Source organism: Tachypleus tridentatus, chromosome 9 (assembly GCF_004210375.1).
Source record: "Tachypleus tridentatus isolate NWPU-2018 chromosome 9, ASM421037v1, whole genome shotgun sequence".
In the NCBI taxonomy this organism is placed as follows: domain Eukaryota; kingdom Metazoa; phylum Arthropoda; class Merostomata; order Xiphosura; family Limulidae; genus Tachypleus; species Tachypleus tridentatus.
The window spans coordinates 146,886,910-146,911,274 of record NC_134833.1 but is presented as its reverse complement, the minus strand read 5'-3'; the positions used below and the strand labels follow the sequence as shown (position 1 = coordinate 146,911,274).

General features: G+C 34.9%; 1 protein-coding gene across 1 annotated transcript in view; it reads left to right on the top strand.

Annotated features, from left to right (window-relative positions):
• Positions 1 to 7,634: 7,634 nt before the first annotated feature.
• Positions 7,635 to 24,365, top strand: part of LOC143226616 (uncharacterized) — an 85,544-nt gene continuing 68,813 nt past the window's right edge. Inside the window, exon 1 of the mRNA XM_076457824.1 lies at positions 7,635 to 7,749. The gene's annotated coding sequence lies outside the window, so the exon portion shown is untranslated. The remainder of the gene's footprint in view (positions 7,750 to 24,365) is intronic.

The window sequence follows — 24,365 nt, the reverse complement described above, 5'->3', positions numbered from 1 at the left end:
AAAATCTTTTTGAGATTCAGAATAATCCACGATCCAGATCGTGTTTTGTAGTGTGGTGGAAAATCTGAACCTAAAGACCCCCTACCCCGCCAGTGGCATAGCGGTATGTCAGGGGGTTTACAACGCTAAAAAACTGAGTTTCGCAACTCGTGGTGAGCAGACCACAGATAGCCTTTTGTGTATCTTTGTGTTTAATTACAAACAACAACAATTTCAACTTTAATATTCCTATAAAATGTGGTACAAGTTCGGTCACACTCTACACAGTTGTTAACCCCCAACCGAGAAAATCTCCCCAGTATTGTTCAAAATTTTGGGAAATTGTCCCATACTGACTTCCAATCTTGTATAAAATTTTCGTGTACATCGGGCTATTAGATCCCGAGATATGTGCGCGGAAACACAGACAGACACACAAACGAACCTGGTTGTAAGTTCACTCAGACCTCGGTGAATTCTATGTTTGTTTTCGATGCCCTCGCATGGAGTTTGTCCTGAACCTAACTAAATCTGTAATTATTTACAGCAGTTGTTTCGGTTTCAGAACCAATACTCTTTTTTCGATTCTGGTTTAAGATGGACACTTAAGACCACCGTCATGAACGTCAGTTGTTTCACTTACTTTCTTTATTCCTTGAAACCAGTAATTTCTGAATTACTGATTCATAAATTACCCAATACAGATTTATTAAGTGTTATGTGTTTAACTTAGGTCAGGCTACAGATGTATTAAGTGTTGTATGTCTAACTTAAGTCAGGTTACAGAGGTTTTAAGTGTTGTATGTCTAACTTAAGTCAGGTTACAGATGTATTAAGTGTTGTATGTCTAACTTAAGTCAGGTTACAGATGTATTAAGTGTTGTATGTCTAACTTAGGTCAGGTTACAGATGTTTTAAGTGTTGTATGTCTAACTTAAGTCAGGTTACAGTTGTATTAAGTGTTGTATGTCTAACTTAGGTCATGTTACAGATGCATTAAGTGTTGTATGTCTAGCTTAAGTCAGGTTACAGATGTATTAAGTGTTGTATGTCTAACTTAAGTCAGTTTACAGTTGTATTAAGTGTTGTATGTCTAACTTAGGTCATGTTACAGATGTGTTAAGTGTTGTATGTCTAGCTTAAGTCAGGTTACAGATGTATTAAGTGTTGTATGTCTAACTTAAGTCAGGTTACAGATGTATTAAGTGTTGTATGTCTAACTTAAGTCAGGTTACAGAGGTTTTAAGTGTTGTATGTCTAACTTAAGTCAGGATACAGATGTATTAAGTGTTGTATGTCTAACTTAGGTCAGGTTACAGATGTTTTAAGTGTTGTATGTCTAACTTAAGTCAGGTTACAGTTGTGTTAAGTGTTGTATGTCTAACGTAAGTCAGGTTAGAGTTGTGTTAAGTGTTGTATGTCTAACGTAGGTCATGTTACAGATGTATCAAGTGTTGTGTGTCTAACTTGAGTCAGGTTACAGATGTATTAAGTGTTGTATGTCTAGCTTAAGTCAGGTTACAGATGTATTAAGTGTTGTATGTCTAACTTAGGTCAGGTTATAGATGCATTAAGTGTTGTATGTCTAACTTAAGTCAGGTTACAGAGGTTTTAAGTGTTGTATGTCTAACTTAAGTCAGGATACAGATGTATTAAGTATTGTATGTCTAACTTAGGTCAGGTTACAGATGTTTAAGTGTTGTATGTCTAACTTAAGTCAGGTTACAGATGTATTAAGTGTTGTATGTCTAACTTAAGTCAGTTTACAGTTGTATTAAGTGTTGTATGTCTAACTTAGGTCATGTTACAGATGTATCAAGTGTTGTATGTCTAACCTAAGTCAGGTTACAGAGGTTTTAAGTGTTGTATGTCTAACTTAAGTCAGGTTACAGATGTATTAAGTGTTGTATGTCTAACGTAAGTCAGGTTAGAGTTGTGTTAAGTGTTGTATGTCTAACGTAGGTCATGTTACAGATGTATCAAGTGTTGTGTGTCTAACTTGAGTCAGGTTACAGATGTATTAAGTGTTGTATGTCTAGCTTAAGTCAGGTTACAGATGTATTAAGTGTTGTATGTCTAACTTAAGTCAGGTTACAGTTGTATTAAGTGTTGTATGTCTAACTTAGGTCAGGTTACAGATGTATTAAGTGTTGTATGTCTAACTTAGGTCAGGTTACAGATGTTTTAAGTGTTGTATGTCTAACGTAAGTCAGGTTACAGTTGTGTTAAGTGTTGTATGTCTAACTTAGGTCATGTTACAGATGTATCAAGTGTTGTGTGTCTAACTTGAGTCAGGTTACAGATGTATTAAGTGTTGTATGTCTAGCTTAAGTCAGGTTACAGATGTATTAAGTGTTGTATGTCTAACTTAAGTCAGTTTACAGTTGTATTAAGTGTTGTATGTCTAACTTAGGTCATGTTACAGATGTATTAAGTGTTGTATGTCTAGCTTAAGTCAGGTTACAGATGTATTAAGTGTTGTATGTCTAACTTAAGTCAGGTTACAGATGTATTAAGTGTTGTATGTCTAACTTAAGTCAGGTTACAGAGGTTTTAAGTGTTGTATGTCTAACTTAAGTCAGGATACAGATGTATTAAGTGTTGTATGTCTAACTTAGGTCAGGTTACAGATGTTTTAAGTGTTGTATGTCTAACTTAAGTCAGGTTACAGTTGTGTTAAGTGTTGTATGTCTAACTTAGGTCATGTTACAGATGTATCAAGTGTTGTGTGTCTAGCTTGAGTCAGGTTACAGATGTATTAAGTGTTGTATGTCTAACTTAGGTCAGGTTATAGATGCATTAAGTGTTGTATGTCTAACTTAAGTCAGGTTACAGAGGTTTTAAGTGTTGTATGTCTAACTTAAGTCAGGATACAGATGTATTAAGTATTGTATGTCTAACTTAGGTCAGGTTACAGATGTTTAAGTGTTGTATGTCTAACTTAAGTCAGGTTACAGATGTATTAAGTGTTGTATGTCTAACTTAAGTCAGTTTACAGTTGTATTAAGTGTTGTATGTCTAACTTAGGTCATGTTACAGATGTATCAAGTGTTGTATGTCTAACCTAAGTCAGGTTACAGAGGTTTTAAGTGTTGTATGTCTAACTTAAGTCAGGTTACAGATGTATTAAGTGTTGTATGTCTAACGTAAGTCAGGTTAGAGTTGTGTTAAGTGTTGTATGTCTAACGTAGGTCATGTTACAGATGTATCAAGTGTTGTGTGTCTAACTTGAGTCAGGTTACAGATGTATTAAGTGTTGTATGTCTAGCTTAAGTCAGGTTACAGATGTATTAAGTGTTGTATGTCTAACTTAAGTCAGGTTACAGTTGTATTAAGTGTTGTATGTCTAACTTAGGTCAGGTTACAGATGTATTAAGTGTTGTATGTCTAACTTAGGTCAGGTTACAGATGTTTTAAGTGTTGTATGTCTAACGTAAGTCAGGTTACAGTTGTGTTAAGTGTTGTATGTCTAACTTAGGTCATGTTACAGATGTATCAAGTGTTGTGTGTCTAGCTTGAGTCAGGTTATGGATGTATCAAGTGTTATGTATCTAACTTAGGTCAGGTTACAGATGTAATAAGTGTTGTGTGTCTAAATTAGGTCAGTTTATAGTTAGGAGTGGAAATATTTTACACAGTTATTGAAACGTTCCTACTTTAATGTGACATGAGTTCTTCTCAATTTGCATATTTTATTATACCTTTTAAACTGACCCATTCACTAGGACCGATCATTTCCTCTTTAACTCTATAACTTAATTTACATTAATTATTGTCTGCGTAGAACACTGTGTGAGGAATATTTTCAGCGGCAAGAATTAGCTGCGAGCCCGGAACTGCCTCGTCATTGTGACTATAAGTAGCATGTAATTAGAGCACGAGAAACGCGTAATTCGTCAAACGTTTCGTCTAGGGTTTGTCCAGAAAGAGTTCCGCACTCCTCGCATGGGTCGTTAAAGATGCTCCCTGCCCCATTTCCTGAACTAGCCTCCAAATTACGGCTATTATGGTCGTTCAGTTTGTTCACATTAGTCGAAAGGTTCGCATCTTCGAGTCCTTTCCAGTGATGTCTTATTTTCGTGGACGATCTGTTGCACGAGAACGAAAACACGGACTTGCTGCTTTGTGAATGTCGCTAAAGTTGAGTTAATTAAACCATTAATAATTCTAATTACTTAAATCGTATCACATACATTTAACTTCTGCGTGAAGAAGAAATATACAGAGGTTACTTACTGTTTTTATTGCGTCCCAGCCGACTCGATGAGACCTGGAACTGTGCGACTGGCCTCGTCGTCAGTGAATTCAACGGTCGTAGTATGGTTAACACATTACAAAATATTTTTTTTTGGCTTTACTTTTAAATCTCTGGAATTAATTATGTCCATACAGACTCACTAACACTAACAAACGTGGTCTATTAATGAAATCAGGCTTCTCTGAACAAAACTAGGTGCAGGTGAACTGCTGATTGTTTAGATATTTAAAACTTGGTACAGGTGAACTGCTGATTGTTTCAGATATTTTAAACTTGGTACAGGTGAACTGCTGATTGTTTCAGATATTTAAAACTTGGTACAGGTGAACTGCTGATTGTTTCAGATATTTAAAAATTGGTACAGGTGAACTGCTGATTGTTTCAGATATTTAAAACTTGGTACAGGTGAACTGCTGATTGTTTTAGATATTTTAAACTAGGTACAGACGAACTGTTATTTGTGTTAGATACTTTAAACTAGGTACAGACGAACTGTTATTTGTGTTAGATACTTTAAACTAGGTACAGGTGAACTGTTGTTAGATATTTTAAATTAACTCAATTTGTGTAAGAAATGTTATATAAACTATCACACTGTTTATAACGGTAAGTTTTCGTCTAATCATATTATAATTTATAACAGCAAATTTCGAGCCGATTATATTATATTTTATGCTGGTAATTTACAAGTTTATTATTTTGTACTTTATAACAGTATCTTTCTGTTTGATCGTAGTTTAAATTGTAAGAGTAATTTTCTGGTTGAATGTAATCTAGTTTATAAATATAGTTTTTGGATTGACTATAGTCTAGTTTCTAATAATAATTTTTGGTAAATTATAAGAATAATGTTCAAACCCAGTCATTCTGTCATACAGAAAATTCTCAAGAATTGTCTCTGGGTGGTGTTCACAAGTTAACCACCTCCTTCCATTTATAGTTTAAAACTGGGGATAACTGGGAATATTAGCCATTGTGTATCTTTAAGTTCACAAACAAACAAACTGTTGTTCACTCTTGTTTTCATAATGACCTTTACTGTTTATATTTATGCCTACAATTCTATCTGCATAAATGTTTTTCAAATATGTTTTGGCCCGGCATGGCCAAGCGTGTTAAGGCGTGCGACTCGTAATCTGAGGGTCGCGGGTTCGCATCCCCATCGCGTGAAACATGCTCGCCCTTTCAGCCGTGGGGGCGTTATAATGTGACGGTCAATCCCACTATTCGTTGGTAAAAGTGTAGCCCGAGAGTTGACGGTGGGTGGTGATGACTAGCTGTTTTTCTTCTAATATTACACTGCTAAATTAGGGACGGCTAGCACAGATAGCCCTCGAGTAGCTTTGTGCGAAAAACAAAATACAAATACAAATCTGTTTTAGGAAACTGTAAAATAAAAACGAAATAGAGAAAACAATCGTGTTGTATATCAACTAATTTTAAATGTCTATTAGGTGATCGCGTTAACAAAAGTATATATATTTATTTTCAAGACCCTTCATACAGATCAAAATAGTAAACACGTTGTGTCTTTAACTTTGTGTTTAATTGAAAATGACTATTATTGTAACGCCAGAAGCTTGAGATAACACCCTTCTAGGCCCGGCATAACTAAGTGGGTAAGACACTCGACTTGTAAGCCGAGGTTCGCGGGTTCGAATACCCGTCGCACCAAATATGCCCGTCCTTTCATCCGTGGGGGCATATAATGTGACGGTCAATCCCATTATTCGTTGGTAAAAGAGTATTCGGTAGGTGCTGATGACTAATTACCTTCCCTCCAGTATTACACTGCTAAATTACGGACAGCTAACGCAGATAGCTAACATGTAGTTTTGCGCTAAATTGAAAAAAAAACAGCAAAACAAACACTTGTTATATACTGTTATATTAAACCTTTTTTACACGAAAACTGTAAAGAATTTAAACTTTAAAATAATTAAATGTGTTACTTAATTTTTGTCTGATAAGTCTAGGATTTTTTGAAAAGTTAATCTAATTTATCACGTTTTTTTTTCCGTAAAGAAAATATACAGAATGTTTTGAAAGGTTCTGCATTAAAAAAACAACAAAAAACGACAAAAAACTTATACAGTGACATCTAGTGACACGCTTTTAAACAACAACAAGTTCATTATTAATTAACAGTTTTTGTAAAAACAAGTCAGGATTATAAAGCGTTCTTAGAAGATTAAATTAATTAAAAATTAACGGTTTTCAAATAGGTTGTAAAGTGTTTACTAACCTAAGACAAATACACCTGTGGATGAGAGTTTTCCACACAGATGCTCAAACAAAGTTTATTTGCTTTTCGATAAAGCTTATTTTTCGAAAAGTCAACAACAATTTTTAACAATGATTTGTCTTTGTTATTCCAGTCGAGGTATAAGCAAATCGTTGTGTTGTTTCATTTCATTTGTAAGAACTATGAGTAAAAACATACCCATAGTAAAACTGAATGTTGAAAAACAACAACTGATATTAAACAGCATTCCACGAACGTTAAAGTCCTGTTTTTCTTGTACTATGTTTAATCTTAGATGACAGGGTTGCTGGTACGTTCGGGTTAGGGAAGTTACTTATGAGAATACCAAGATGTTGTTGTCCATGGCAGACAGCAGAGCACAGAATATTATCGTTCTTACTGGTTATTGGTTGTTAAGTCTTAAAGCTACATACATATTTATGCTCTGTTAACAAAAATAATCGGAACCTCATTACTAGCGCTCAAACTTGTTTTGTTTTGTTTTTAATTTCGCGCAAAGCTACTCGAGGGCTATCTGCGCTAGCCGTCCCTAATTTAGCAGTGTAAAACTAGAGGGAAGGCAGCTAGTCATCACCACCCACCGCCAACTTGTGGGCTACTATTTTACCAACGAATAGTGGGATTGACCGCACATTATAACGCCCCCACGGCTGAAGGGCGATCATGTTTGGCGCGACGGGGATGCGAACCCGCGACCCTCGGATTACGGTAACTAACAAACAAACTGCCGTACACTCTTGTCTCCATAATAACCCTTATTGTATATATTTATATATTCATGTTTACTGTTTTATCTTCATAACTAATTTTCAAATCTGTTTGAGCGAGCTGTAAAAAAATAGAAAATAAACAAATATTGTTGTTGCATAGCAACTAAATTAAAACCTTCATTAGTTTATCGCGGGAACAAACAAACACACATATTGTCATTAAACAGCACATAGAAACAAATAAATAAACTTTATCAATATTTATAGAAAATGGTTAATCTACAGAAAAAATATTCTAAACGTTTTAAAATATTCTATTTCTGCATCTAATGAGTATCGTCCTGTTCCTGTTACAGGTGTAGTAATAATTTTAACTGAGTATCGTTCTGTTCCTGTTACAGGTGTTGTAATAGTTTCAACTGAGTATCGTTCTGTTCCTGTTACAGGTGTGATAATAACCTCAACTCACTGTCGTCCTGTTCCTGTTACAGGTGTGGGAATAGTTTCAGCTGAGTATCGTCCAGTTCCTGTTATAGGTATGTTAACAGTTTAAACTCACTATTGTCCTGTTCCTGGTACAGGTGTTTTAAAAATTTCAACTGAGTATCGTTTTGTTCCTGTTACAGGTGTGGTAATAAGCTCTATTGTATTTTAACCTGTTGTCTGTAAGAGAAGGGTAGTTCGGTTTCTAGATGCTCCTTATGGGTGTGTTACATCGTGGTTTTGGCGACAGTTGCTGAAATGGTTAATGCACAACTGAAACGCAGTTGTATTCTTTTCTTCCCAATCGCCCGTAATGGGCTAGTTAAGTGTATGGTGCTTTAAACTCTTCGTAGTTGTTTACACAAGTGAAACCTACATGCAGGTTAAGAGAAAGCTTAACTTTGTACGACTACCGTCGTTGTTTCGACAGCTTATTGCTAGATGTTTGCACGTGCGATAACACGTAGAGAACAAGGAGTACATAGTAAGAATGAATCATATCGAGTGATGTTACGTTGTAAATAAAACTATCGTTACAATATTTATTTATGTATCTATTTCTATACATATATACTTAGATAGAGATATGACGTACAGTTTTGAGACTCGTTCTAACTAATCTTTAACAATATACATATAGGCTTAATTCAGTATAGCCCCTCGCTAGTACAGCGGTAACTCAACGAATTTACAACGCTAAATTCAGGGGGTCTATTCCCCTCGGTGATCTCAGCAGAGAGCCCGATGTGGCTTTGTTGTAAGAAAACACACACACACATAATTAAGTATAACATCAAAAAATTGAAAAATATTCGTTTTCGATCATGTCAGTTTGTCACCCAGCTAAACAATACGTGGTTAACAATAGACTATAACTGAAATTATGTCAAGTTAGTGAATACAAATTTAATGTTGATAAATGGTTTTATCTTAACGGACAAAGCGCCTCATTTGTTTGTCACTTTTTGTTACAGCAGTCAACCTTAGAGTTTTAAAGTGCTGCCCAGAGAATTTTCTCGTTTAATGACTTAGCTAAAATCCTTCTTATAACTTACAATGCTGGCTCTCCACACATGAAACAACCCCCTGGACACCAACAATGTTGGAAGACGACATGCTGTAGATTACTCTATAATTATGTTTTGAAAATGTTGCCTTCAAATCTCTTTCTGACAGTATTTCCTGAAGCTGTTGATCTAGGCAGCCTGACCGGTCTTAAATGTGTAATAACCAACCGCTCGGGGATAAAGAAACGCTGGTACCATAGCACGCACCCGAAAGAGACGATTCTCCCCCCGTCACACAGTCAGTAGACTCTCCCGGTCTTCCCGCGGATTATTGACCCTCGTGACTTGATTCTCGACGTCGTCATTCGACGGTATTCGCCGTCTGCGAAGGTGTGAGTTTGGTAGTTTCGATCGCGGCTACGAAACGGAATTGTCATCGCTGAACTCCGATGCGGGCTAACGCAGAATTTAAGCGAGAATGCAATCCTTTGCGCGTGTTTAGTACCGTCCAAGTCTTCAGGGGTCCAGTTATCTTCGATAGATATTAGATGTGAGTCCCCGTGAGCTACTAGACTGAAACAGTGAACTAACGGATGGTTTTGAGGTAAGTAATTTCACCTGTAAAGGGATGTTTATTTTCAACACAGGTTCAAACACTCTTCTTGCCAACTATATGTATATTTATATACGCTAGTTTCGTAACTTGTTCTATTAAAAGTAAACTCTCCAGAAAACACTATGTTAATAAGTTAACACCCATACCGCGAGAAAAGGAAGAGATCCTTGTATTATATATGAAGGAAAAATGGTCCTAATACAAAAAACGCATTTTAGAAACATCGTGACAGTTGTTTGACCGCCACTTTTACACCCTTTCTCTAAAAAATATGCATTTATTTACATTATACGGTAAAAGTGAATATTTATCTTGTAGTCCAGTTTATGTTGTTAGTAACTCGGCAAATGTTCCCAAGTTTTAATACATAAGAATTTAGTAAGTAAAGCTGACAACGTAACATTTCGTAGACCAATCTACGTTTGTTTAGCAACGAACAACATTACTCGTCACAACTCTCCTATTGTGTAATAAATTTTCAAAATTTGAAGGTAGCATTTATTTATTTTGTAAGATTTTTACAATGAAAGCCAAAAACGCGAATCGTCTGGGATCAAGAGTACCGCTAGGAGGAGGTGCACCCAACTGATGACCCAAGGTGTTGGTTAGAGAGGTGTTTTTATCTTTTGCTTGTTGTTCGTTATTAAAACTGTTTATTAGTAATTTTAATTACTGCTGTAGAGTATTAGCAACCCCCTGATGGAAGGCCTTAAAACCTTAAATGTATTCCCATGGTAAATAGAAAACTAAGTTCAGGGCCTTTTAAAGTTTATTTCCTTACAATCTGTCTTGCGAAAGAACAGTTTGAAGTCGTGTTCCTGGAATCTTTGAGTTATCGGGTAATTCCTCTTGCCTAAGCAATATAAGGTAACATTTTTGCAAATAACTTAGAAGTCTGAGCACGTAAGTCTTACTACCACGGTAACAAATGAAATTTTAAATTTCTTCTTGTATTCCTGGCGAGAATTGTGAATATAGGTAATGAAAGTGTACACACACATGCGCTATCGTCTGGAAGTTGATTCCTGATCGTGAAGTAAAACAAACTTGTTTAACGTTGTCAGACTTGCAAGTTATGGCTTCGTAGAGTAGTAGTCCACACAGTCAAAGTGTAACCAGGCATGGCCTGGTGGTAGTGGTTAAGGCGCTCGACTCACAGTCTGTGGGTCGAGAGCTGGAATCTATCTCGTTACCGAACATAATTGCTCTTTCAGTCGCGGGAGGTTACAAAGTTACGGTTGATCCCACCGTTTCTTGAAAAAGGTAACCTAAGAGATGGCGGTGAGCGTTGTTGAGTAGCTTCCTTCCTCGTAGTCCATTGCTTCTAAACTGTGGACAGCTATCTTTGTGAGAAACTGCAAAAAGAAAATAAAACAAACACACCGTTTAATTGCATCTTTAGTATAATTTTGAATGTTCGGAAATTCTCTGCAAACTGTTTTAACTCTCAATCGGTCAATAAAAGAACAAATACATGTAGCTAAACAAACTTGAGTGTTTTACAAAAAAATGTGTCTTATACAACAAACAAATCAATAAATCAAATATTTATCCAATTACTTCATTGAATAAGAGAAACTCTTCTATTTCCGTATCCTCAAATCAAAATAAAGGTTTATTTAGATGGCACAAAAATTCTATCGAGCTGACCTTTAACCGATCTAGCTTTAACATTGGTAAAAAATAAACGGTTATTGTGGTAGGAAACAAACAAAGACAATTCACTAAGTTAAGAAATCGAAAACTAACATTTCATTATTTACAGTAAAAGTAGCATGTACAGCACATTGTGTAGCTTTGTGCCTAATTCTAAGCAAACAAAACAAACATTAGAAATGCTGTAGAATATCAACTGATGTAATGTTCGACTAGTTACAACAGTTCCTTGTCATGTCTCTTTAGATAGTAAAAACAGACCAGAGTCAGGACTGCTTCAGCAGCTACGACTCGTGTGGTCTTTTCGGTCTCCATTTAAATAGCTTCAACTTTTCTTTTCTGTTTAACTAACTGCAATTCGTCTTTTCTACAGTCATGTGAAAAAGTTAGGAGGACATCCTATGAAAGCCCGTGTATTTTTGTAACATTTTTGAATATATAAATATTTAATCTTAATTTTAACAATACTGAGAGATTATAGAAATATAACTAAACAATTAAAACTGAAGAAAAGACTTTTCAAGATCTTCTGTAAAATGTAATTCTACAAAAATGCATATTCTAACTGAGGAAATAGGACACAGCCACATTTATAAAATGGCGCAACTCACAGGTGTACCACACCAGGTGCACATGATTAGAAGATCGTTACTCAGCATTTTGAATGAGGCTTGCCCTATTAAATCTCAGACATTTAGTTTGGTGTGTTCCTGACTGTTGAAGTGAAAGTGAGCACCATGGTGAAAGGAAAAGAGCTGTCTGAGGCCTTCAGAAAGAAAATTGTAGTAGCTTATGAGTCTGGTAAGGGATTTAAAAATATCCCAAAAGATTTTGAAATCAGCCTTTCCACTGTCCGGAAAATAGTCAACAAGTGGAGGGCTTTCAAAACAACTGCCAACATGCCCAGGTCTGGTCATCCAAGCAAGTTCACCCCGAGAGCAGACCGCAAGATGTTAAAAGAGGTCTCCAAACACCCTAACATGTCATCACGGGACGTACAGCAGGCTCTGGCTACTGTTGATGTGATAGTGCATGCCTCTACAATCAGAAAGAGACTGCACAAGTTTAACTTACATGGGAGATGTGCAAGGAGGAAACCTTTGCCCTCTAAGAGAAACATCAAGGTCAGACTGAAGTTTGCTAGAGAGAATGTAGACAAAGACCAGGACATCTGGAATAATGTTATTTGGACAGATGAGTCCAAAATTGAATTATTTGGACACCAGAACAGAGAACATGTTTGGCGTAAACCAAATATAACATTCCAGGAAAAGAACCTCATACCAACTGTGAAGCATGGAGGTGAAAGTGTCATGGTTCGGGGCTGCTTTGCTGCAGCAGGACCTGGACAGCTCACAATCATAGAATTCACCATGAATCCTACTGTGTATCAGAGGGTGCTTGAAGATCATGTGAGACCATCTGTAAGAAAATTAAAGCTGAAGCGGAACAGGACCCAAAACATACCAGTAAATCCACCAAGGACTGGCTGAAAACTAAGAAATGGAGGGTCCTGGAATAGCCGAGTCAAGCCCAGATCTTAATCTCATTGAGATGTTGTGGGATGACTTGAAACGGGTTATACATGCAAGAAACCCCTCAAACATCTCACAGCTGACAGAATTCTGCAATGAGGAGTGGGGCAAACTTTCTTCAGACCAATGTCAGAGACTAGTAAATGGCTACAAGAAATGTCTTACTGCAGTTATTTCAGCCAAAGGGGGTAAAACTAGCTATTAGGGGGTAGGGTGTCCTCACTTTTTCCTCAGTTAGAATATACATTTTGTAGAATTACATTTACACAAGATCTTGAAAAGTCTTTTCTTCAGTTTTGATTGTTTAGTTATATTCCTATAAATCTCTTAGTATTGTTGAAATTGAGATTAAATATCTATATATCAAAAAATGTTACACAAATACACAGGCTTTCGCTGGGTGTCCTAACTTTTTCACATGAGTGTATGTCTGTTTCAATAGCTACAACCCGTCTTGTCTTTTCTGTGTTTGTTTAAATAATTACAACTCGTATTTTCTGTGTCCGTTTAAATAGTTACAACTCGTCTTTTCTATGTCTGTTTAAATAGTTACAACTCGTCTTTTCTATGTCTGTTTAAATAGTTACAACTCGTCTTTTCTATGTCTGTTTAAATAGTTACAACTCGTCTTTTCTATGTCTGTTTAAATAGCTACAACTCGTCTTTTCTATGTCTGTTCAAATATCTACAACTCGTCTTTTCTTTTCTGTGTATGTTTCAATAGCTACAACTCGTCTTTCTTGTGTCTGTTTCGATAGCTACAACTCGTCTTTTTTTATGTCTGTTTAAATAGTTACGACTCGTCTTTTCTATGTCTCTTTAAATAGTTACGACTCGTCTCTTTTATGATCTGTTTAAATAGTCACAACTCGTCTTTTCTATGTCTGTTTAAATAGTTACAACTCGTCTTTTCTATGTCTGTTTAAATAGTTACAACTCTTTAAGTAGCTACAACTCGTCTCTTTTTTGTATCTCTTTAAGTAGCTACAACTCTTTATTTTTTTGTATCTCTTTAAGTAGCGACAACTCGTCTTGTGTTTTTGTATCTCTTTAATAGCTACAACTCGTCTTGTGTTTTGTATCTCTTTAAGTAGCTACGACTCGTCTCTTTTTTGTATCTCTTTAAGTAGCTATGACTCGTCTCTTTTTTGTATCTCTGTAAGTAGCTACGACTCGTCTCTTTTTGTATCTCTTTAAGTAGCTACGACTCGTCTCTTTTTGTATCTCTTTAAGTAGCTACGACTCGTCTCTTTTTTTGTGCCTGTTTCAGTGGCTAAACTTGTATTTTATGTTTTTTCGAATCTGCTTGGTCGGTTTTACAGATCTATATGTCTGGTTTCTACGTCACTTCCTGCAATCTGGGTGTTATAAGAAATATTCATTCACAAAAGTATTTAATAAAGCTTTACAGAAAGCTAAGGACATAAAAAAGAACATAATACGCGAACCACGAACAAAACATTTCATTGTTTTATTAATAAGTTGTCAAACAACATAAATATAATCAAATGATTTGTTTGAAGAAGTCACGTTTTGTTCCCACTCCACCCATTCCATAAAATAAATTAATTTATCTCTTTATTATGGATTGTTGTTTGACAACTTGTCAGGTCAATGCGCTTCGTTACTCGAGTATTTCATTGTCTTAAACAACTATCATGAGAAAAACAGGAGCGACTAGACTTCATATAACCTCCAAATCTCCTAAACAACTTTCATGAGAAAAAAGGAGCGACTAGACTTTATATAACCTTCAAATTTCCTAAACAACTTTAACGAAAAAAACAGGAGCGACTAGACTTTATATAACCTCCAAATCTCCTAAACAACTTTCATGAGATAAAACAGGAGCGACTAGACTTTATATAACCTTCAAATTTCCTAAACAACTTTCACGAAAAAAAACAGGAGCGACTAGACTTTATATAACCTTCACATTTCCTAAACAACTTTCATGAGAAAAAACAGGAGCGACTAGACTTTCTATAACATCCAAATTTTCTAAACAATTTCATGAAAAAAAACAGGAGCGACTAGACTTTATATAACCTTCACATTTCCTGAACAATTTCACGAAAAAAGAAACAGGAGCGACTAGACTTTATATAACCTTCAAATATCCTAAACAACTTTAACGAAAAAAACAGGAGCGACTAGACTTTATATAACCTCCAAATCTCCTAAACAACTTTCACGAAAAAAAACAGGAGCGACTAGACTTTATATAACCTTCAAATTTCCTAAACAACTTTCATGAGAAAAACAGTAGCGACTAGACTTTATATAACCTCCAAATTTTCTAAACAATTTCATGAAAAACACAGGAGCGACTAGACTTTATATAACCTCCAAATCCCTAAACAACTTTCATGAGAAAAAACAGGAGCGACTAGACTTTATATAACCTCCAAATTCCTAAACAACTTTCATGAGAAAAAACAGGAGCGACTAGACTTTATATAACCCTCCAAATTTCCTAAACAACTTTCATGAGAAAAACAGGAGCGACTAGACTTTATATAACCTTCAAATTTCCTAAACAACTTTCATGAAAAAAACAGGAGCGACTAGACTTTATATAACCTTCAAATTTTCTAAACAACTTTCATGAGAAAAAACAGGAGCGACTAGACTTTATATAAACTTCAAATTTCCTAAACAACTTTAACCAAAAAAAACAGGAGCGACTAGACTTTATATAACCTCCAAATTCCCTAAACAACTTTCATGAGGAAAAACAGGAGCGACTAGACTTTATATAACCCTCAAATTTCCTAAACAACTTTCATAAGAAAAAACATGAGCGACTAGACTTTATATAACCTCAAATCTCCTAAACAACTTTCATGAGATAAAACAGGAGCGACTAGACTTTATATAACCTTCAAATTTCTTAAAACAACTTTAACGAAAAAAAACAGGAGCGACTAGATTTTATATAACCTCCAAATTTCCTAAACAACTTTCATGAGAAAAACAGGAGCGACTAGATTTTATATAACCTCCAAATTCCCTAAACAACTTTCATGAGAAAAACAGGAGCGACTAGACTTTATATAACCCTCAAATTTCCTAAACAACTTTCATAAGAAAAAACATGAGCGACTAGATTTTATATAACCTCCAAATTTCCTAAACAACTTTCATGAGAAAAACAGGAGCGACTAGATTTTATATAACCTCCAAATTCCCTAAACAACTTTCATGAGAAAAACAGGAGCGACTAGACTTTATATAACCCTTAAATTTCCTAAACAACTTTCATAAGAAAAAACATGAGCGACTAGATTTTATATAACCTCCAAATTTCCTAAACAACTTTCATGAGAAAAACAGGAGCGACTAGATTTTATATAACCTCCAAATTCCCTAAACAACTTTCATGAGAAAACAGGAGCGACTAGACTTTATATAACATCAAATTTCCTAAACAACTTTCATAAGAAAAAACATGAGCGACTAGATTTTATATAACCTCCAAATCTCCTAAACAACTTTCATGAGATAAAACAGGAGCGACTAGACTTTATATAACTTCCAAATCTTCTAAACAATTTCATGAAAAAAACAGGAGCGACTAGACTTTATATAACCTCCAAATTCCCTAAACAACTTTCATGAGAAAAACAGGAGCGACTAGACTTTATATAACCTTCAAATTTCCTAAACGACTTTCACGAAAAAAAAACAGGAGCGACTAGACTTTATATAACCTTCAATTTCCTAAACAATTTCATGAAAAAAACAGGAACGACTAGACTTTATATAACTTCCAAATTTCCTCAACAATTTCACGAAAAAAGAAACAGGAGCGACTAGACTTTATATAACCTTCAAATTTCCTAAACAACTTTAACGAAAAAAACAGGAGCGACTAGACTTTATATAACTTCCAAATCTTCTAAAAACTTCATGAAAAAAACAGGAGCGACTAGACTTTATATAACTTCCAAATCTTCTAAAAACTTCATGAAAAAAACAGGAGCGACTAGACTTTATATAACCTCCAAATTCCCTAAACAACTTTCACGAGAAAAACAGGAGAGACTAGACTTTATATAACCTTCAAATTTCCTAAACAGCTTTCACGAAAAAAAAACAGGAGCGATTAGACTTTATATAACCTCCAAATCTTTTAAACAACTTTCATGAGATAAAACAGGAGCGACTAGACTTTATATAACCTCCAAATTCCCTAAACAATTTTCTTGAGATAAAACAGGAGCGACTAGACTTTATATAACCTTCAAATTTCCTAAACAACTTTAACGAAAAAAATCAGGAGCGACTAGACTTTGTATAACCTCCAAATTCCCTAAACAACTTTCATGAGAAAAACAGGAGCGACTAGACTTTATATAACCTTCAAATTTCCTAAACAATTTCATGAAAAACACAGGAGCGACTAGACTTTATATAACCTCCAAATCACCTAAAATCTTTCATGAGATAAAACAGGAGCGACTAGACTTTATATAACCTTCAAATTCCCTAAACAACTTTCATGAGAAAAACAGGAGTGACTAGACTTTATATAACCCTTAAATTTCCTAAACAACTTTCATAAGAAAAAACATGAGCGACTAGATTTTATATAACCTCCAAATCTCCTAAACAACTTTCATGAGATAAAACATGAGCGACTAGACTTTATATAACCTTCAAATTTCCTAAACAACTTTGACGAAAAAAAAGGAGCGACTAGACTTTATATAACCTTCAAATTGCATAAACAGCTTTCACGAAAAAAAACAGGAGCGACTAGACTTTATATAACCTTCAAATTTCCTAAACAACTTTCATGAAAAAAAACAGGAGCGACTAGACTTTATATAACATCCAAATTTTCTAAACAATTTCATGAAAAAAACAGGAGCGACTAGACTTTATATAACCTCCAAATTTCCTGAACAATTTCACGAAAAAAAAGGAGCGACTAGACTTTATATAACCTTCAAATTTCCTAAACAACTTTCATGAGAAAAAACAGGAGCGATTAGACTTTATATAACCTTCAAATCACCTAAAATCTTTCATGAGATAAAACAGGAGCGACTAGACTTTATATAACCCTTAAATTTCCTAAACAACTTTCATAAGGAAAAACATGAGCGACTAGACTTTATATAACCTCCAAATCTCCTAAACAAATTTCATGAGATAAAACAGGAGCGACTAGACTTTATATAACCTTCAAATCTTCTAAACAATTTCATGAAAAAAACAGGAGCGACTAGACTTTATATAACCTTCAAATCTCTAAACAACTTTCATGAGAAAAACAGGAGCGACTAGACTTTATATAACCTTCAAATTTCCTAAACACCTTTCACGAAAAAACAGGAGCGTCTAGACTTTATATAACCTTCACATTTCCTAAACAACTTTAATGAGAAAAACAGGAGCGACTAGACTTTATATAACCTCCAAATTTCCTAAACAACTTTCATGAGAAAAACAGGAGCGACTAGACTTTATATAACCTCCAAATTTCCTAAACAATTTTCTTGAGATAAAACAGGAGCGACTAGACTTTATATAACCTTCAAATTTCCTAAACAACTTTCACGAAAAAAAACAGGAGCGACTAGACTTTATATAACCTCCAAATTTCCTAAACAATTTCATGAAAAAACACAGGAGCGACTAGACTTTATATAACCTCCAAATCTCCTAAAAACTTTCATGAGATAAAACAGAAGCGACTAGACTTTATATAACCTCCAAATTCCCTAAACAACTTTCATGAGAAAAACAGGAGCGACTAGACTTTATATAACCCTTAAATTTCCTAAACAACTTTCATGAGAAAAAACATGAGCGACTAGATTTTATATAACCTCCAAATCTCCTAAACAACTTTCATGAGATAAAACAGGAGCGACTAGACTTTATATAACCTTCAAATTTCCTAAAACAACTTTAACGAAAAAAAACAGGAGCGACTAGACTTTATATAACCTCCAAATTTCCTAAACAACTTTCATGAGAAAAACAGGAGCGACTAGACTTTATATAACCTCCAAATTTCCTAAACAACTTTCATGAGAAAAAACAGGAGCGACTAGACTTTATATAACCCTTAAATTTCCTAAACAACTTTCATGAGAAAAAAAAACATGAGCGACTAGATTTTATATAACCTCAAATTTCCTAAACAACTTTCATGAGAAAAAAAACAGGAGCGACTAGACTTTATATAACCTCCAAATTCCCTAAACAACTTTCATGAGAAACACAGGAGCGACTAGACTTTATATAACCCTTAAATTTCCTAAACAACTTTCACTAAAAAAAACAGGAGCGACTAGACTTTATATAACCTTCAAATTTCCTAAACAACTTTCATGAGAAAAAACAGGAGCGACTAGACTTTATATAACCTTCAAATTTTCTAAACAACTTTCACGAAAAAACAGGAGCGACTAGACTTTATATAACCTTCAAATTGCCTAAACAGCTTTCACGAAAAAAAACAGGAGCGACTAGACTTTATATAACCTTCAGATTTCCTAAACAACTTTCATGAGAAAAAACAGGAGCGACTAGACTTTATATAACCTTCAAATTTTCTAAACAATTTCATGAGAAAAACAGGAGCGACTAGACTTTATATAACCTTCAAATTTCCTAAACAACTTTCATGAGAAAAACAGGAGCGACTAGACTTTATATAACCTCCAAATCTTCTAAACAATTTCATGAACAAAACAGGAGCGACTAGACTTTATATAACCTTCAAATTTCCTAAACAACTTTCATGAGAAAAAACAGGAGCGACTAGACTTTATATAACCTCCAAATTTCCTAAACAACTTTGATGAAAAAACCAGGAGCGACTAGACTTTATATAACCTTCAAATTCCCTAAACAATTTCATGAAAACACAGGAGCGACTAGACTTTATATAACCTTCACATTTCCTAAACAACTCACGAAAAAATCAGGAGCGACTAGACTTTATATAACCTTCAAATTTCCTAAACAAATTTCATGAGAAAAAACAGGGGCGACTAGATTTTATATAACTCTTAAATTTCCTAAACAACTTTCATGAGAAAAAACATGAGCGACTAGACTTTATATAACCTTCAAATTTCCTAAACAACTTTCATGAGAAAAAACAGGAGCGACTAGACTTTATATAACCTTCAAATTTCCTAAACAACTTTCACGAAAAAAAAACAGGAGCGACTAGACTTTATATAACCTTCAAATTTCCTAAACAACTTTCATGAGAGAAACAGGAGCGACTAGACTTTATATAACCTTCAAATTTCCTAAACAACTTTCATGAGAAAAACAGGAGCGACTAGACTTTATATAACCTTCAAATTTCCTAAACAATTTTCATGAGAAAAACAGGAGCGACTAGACTTTATATAACTTCAAATTTCCTAAACAACTTTCATGAGAAAAAACAGGAGCGACTAGACTTTATATAACCTCCAAATTTTCTAAACAATTTCATGAGAAAAACAGGAGCGACTAGACTTTATATAACCTTCACATTTCCTAAACAACTTTCATGAAAAAACAGGAGCGACTAGACTTTATATAACCTTCAAATCTTCTAAACAACTTTCATGAGAAAAAACAGGGGCGACTAGATTTTATATAACTCTTAAATTTCCTAAACAACTTTCATGAGAAAAAAACATGAGCGACTAGACTTTATATAACTTTCAAATTTCCTAAACAATTTCACGAAAAACAGGAGCGACTAGACTTTATATAACATTCAAATTTCCTAAACAATTTCACGAAAAAAAAAGGAGCGACTAGACTTTATATAACCTTCAAATTTCCTAAACAACTTTCATGAGAAAAAAACAGGAGCGACTAGACTTTATATAACTTCAAATTTCCTAAACAATTTCATGAGAGAAAACAGGAGCGACTAGACTTTATATAACCTTCAAATTTCCTAAACAACTTTCATGAGAAAAACAGGAGCGACTAGACTTTATATAACCTCCAAATTTTCTAAATAATTTCATGAAAAAAACAGGAGCGACTAGACTTTATATAAACTTCAAATTTCCTAAATAATTTCATGAAAAAAACATGAGCAACGAGACTTTATATAACCTTCAAATTTCCTAAACAACTTTCATGAAAAAAAACTGGAGCGACTTGACTTTATATGACCTTTAAATTTTCTAAACAAATTGCTTGCATTATTTTGTGTTTAATCAACTTTTCTGGAGAGAATATTACATCAGTGTTATGTGTTATGTGGAACAAGACGTAGTTCAGTGTTATGTGGAAGGGAACAAATCACTTTCTTTGTTGGGATTATTGGCGGTTCTTTTGCTGATACCCTTGGGTATTATCTATCAGTCAGGATCTGGACATTAACATACTCCCTTGTGACCGACGAGATGTCAATATCCGATGTGTATGGTAATTAGCCAAGCTGAGCCAGGTAGCACTACACTCTTGTTACTAGTATCTGGTTTAACACGTTGCAACCAGCACGCAATACAATCTACGGAAGTTATGCCACTTTGTCCTTTAACCCCGTTTTATTTGATTTGTTTTATTAAATGGCAGAATGTGTGGAACTGGTTAGCAGTCCAACTTATTAAACAACTATTTGTTGTTTTCTCTTCAGATATTTGCGTCCCATGTTACTGAATCATATCTGCGCTAGCAGTCCCTTACTGTTAGATTGGAAGGAAGTCAACTGGTGAACAGCACTCATCGCCTAGTCTTAGCTTAGCTTGTTGAAAGTATACTGGGATTTGACTGTCACCCTTATAAAGCACCCATGGCCTCAAAAATGCGCCAAACGATTATTTTGTTTTTTTAGCACTAGCAGGATGCAAACACTGGATGCACAGACCCAGAGTTCAACAGGATAATTGCTCTTCCACGTTTTAACCTCTTTGTTTGCCTTGTCACAGTTTTCTCTGAAGAACAAATTTTAGTTTTATTAACACTTTTAATCAGGTGTTGCTATGATCGTGTTATGCATATAAAGAATGAAAACTTGAAAGATATTACAATCATCCTTATTTGGCAAACACATAGTGACATCAGTTAAATAGGTCGTAACAAAAAATTCTGACTCGATTTTCAGCCACGAAACGTAAATGGAAAGTATGCAAGTCTGATTAGAAAGCATTATTTGTGTGGGTGACAGATGAGGCTTCTAATAATTATGTGTTGTTACAAAAAACTACGTCACACCTGTAGTCCTAGGGCTGTAACTTAATATTACCTCTGTAACGTTACACTTGTTTGTTGTTACAGAAATGTAAGTAATATGTTTTTGGTGTTATAACTGGAACTAGACTTGTGTACTGTTACAGAAAATGTATTTTAACACCAGTTTAATGTTACAACTGCAGCAATAAACAGACATGTATGTGGCTATTGTTTGTTGGTTGTTTGGAGTTAAGCACAAAGCTCCACCTGTGCTCTATCCACCATGGGTATCGAAACCCGGTTTCTAGCGACATGCCACTGTGCCACTGGAGGGCTGACTATTGTTACAGAAAATGCATTTCAATACATGTGATATGTAAATATCAAACAAATAGTTGTTTACATACCCCTGTAAAACACTTGGATCTGGGTCTGTGTCTAGCATTGAAATAAAACTTGACAAATTCTATAACAACAGGTACCACTGTAGGTAGCAGATATGTGTATCTATTTGTTTAGTATCACAGGCTATTTTGATAAACTGGCTGAACTGTTTAGATCAAGCTCGGTTGAGAAACTCGGCGGATTCCTCTAATTTAGAGTTTAAACTGTTAACTAATTGAACAAATAGTTCGAGACGTGCAGCCGTTTGATTTTACCACCGTAACTGTACCAGTGAGGCATCTAAAACATGTGGCAGAAGGGTTACAATAAAGTGTTAGTACCAAGATGGTGAGGCCCAATATGGCCAGGTGGTTAAGGCACTCGACTCGTATTCCAAGCGTCGCGGGTTCGAATCCCCTTCGCACCAAACGTATTTGTCCTTTCAGCCGTGGGAGCGTAATAATGTTCAGTCAATCCCACTATTCGTTGGTAAAAGAGTAGCCCAAGCTTTGGCGGTAGGTGGTGATGACTAGCTGCCTTCCCTCTACTCTTACAGTGCTAAATTAGGGAAGGCTGGTGCAGATAATTCAAAACAAATCAAACCACGACGGTGTCGTGAACTGTATTGTGTACGCGATTAAACAGAGCTGTGATAATTGATGATGATGAGAAAACCCACTTGTAAAACCAACATTGACAAACACAACACCCAAAAATATTTATAAAATACAATTTGATAATTGCCACGACTTCTATATTGAAGAAACCAGCAGAAAAATGGAAACCAGATTCAAAGAACATAAAAAGTCACCTTCACACGTTTTCGAACACTGCAAGTCAAATAAACACAACATAACCATAGAAAACACCCAAATACTAAATAAAGAAACAAACATAAACAAACGCAAAATTAAAGAAGCCTTACTTATGCAATAACTCAAGCCCAAAATAAACCAATACAAAGGAACACCTTTATACCTATATTAATAAATATAATCAAACATCCAAGCACGCCATCTACATTCCTACACTCAGTTACACAACTGCCTTCAAATATGTGGTCAGCTATCGGTCAGTTACCTCTTTCTTTGTGAACCTGACGATGACCGAAGAAGGTCGAAACGTTCTTCGCTCCTCTACATAGAGCTTTCTCTATTCATACCAGCCGTTTTTAATGGTGGTAAAGACCGAAGAATCATGTGTAACTCTAATCCGGAATGCACTGTTATGAGGTGCCATGACTGTGTTATATTCTTTACTCCAACTACAAACCCTTATTTCGGCTCCCAGCTGTCATCTAGTATTACATTTGGTAGAATCAAAGTAGTGATTTGTAGTTTGAGTAAGTAATATATCCAGCCTTGTTTCCTTACTGTTTATGTGTTTACAGGTTTTTAAATTACCACTTTTTAGTTATTTTGTTCCCTAACTTGTTTGTGCTTAACTGTGAGCAGAAAACTATTTGACATGGTAGTTAACTTTTTACATTTTAATGATCATAAACATAGCTAGTAGCTATCTGACACGGTTCATGATGATTTACTGTACCTATGGATTACTTAACCACATTAGTTGGAGATTTAAATTGTTAAGCTGCAGCTGAAGATTGTCATGCAGATTTGTTTGAGAATGTAGTGAGCACTTATAGTTTTTGAGTAACTAAATTCTCTACAGATAATGCAGATAAATGGGCTAATATATGCCTGGGTTAAAACACAGTCGTTTTTAAGCGAGTGTAAACTTTTATCAGTAAAAAAGCAACCTTTTCAAATAAAACTTACATATACATCTAAAATACACTTTAAATAAACATTTATGTCTTTTAAAGTAATTATTCTACAAATGCGTGCATTAAAATTTAATATTATGTTTACTGATTTTTTTTTACTTCACTTCTTACGAAATACAGAGGTTGGCTTCCTGAAGACAACGATTGTATAGTGTACAAAGCACTGAGTGTCTACATTTTACAGACATCCAATGTTCATCTATTATTGGCTGGTAATTCCTGTTTCAGTCTGTACTAAAGCTTTTTACAGGAACACCGGATATTTGAAGAAAGCTAATTGTAAGAGATAATGATAACTTGGTTTACACTAGAATTATGTTATTTTTTTAACCTTATGTAAAATAAAGAAACAAATGAGCTTCTCAATACCATACGACCTTCGCAGTGCTTTATTTAGTATTCCACCAAGGTTTTGGTGCAATGTACCGGCTGTTTTTTGTAGGCTGTCAAGAAAACTAAAACAATAATAATAAACGGGCCGTTTTTAACAAATTTTCTTTTCCTTGTAACTTAAAAATACTTGATTTTC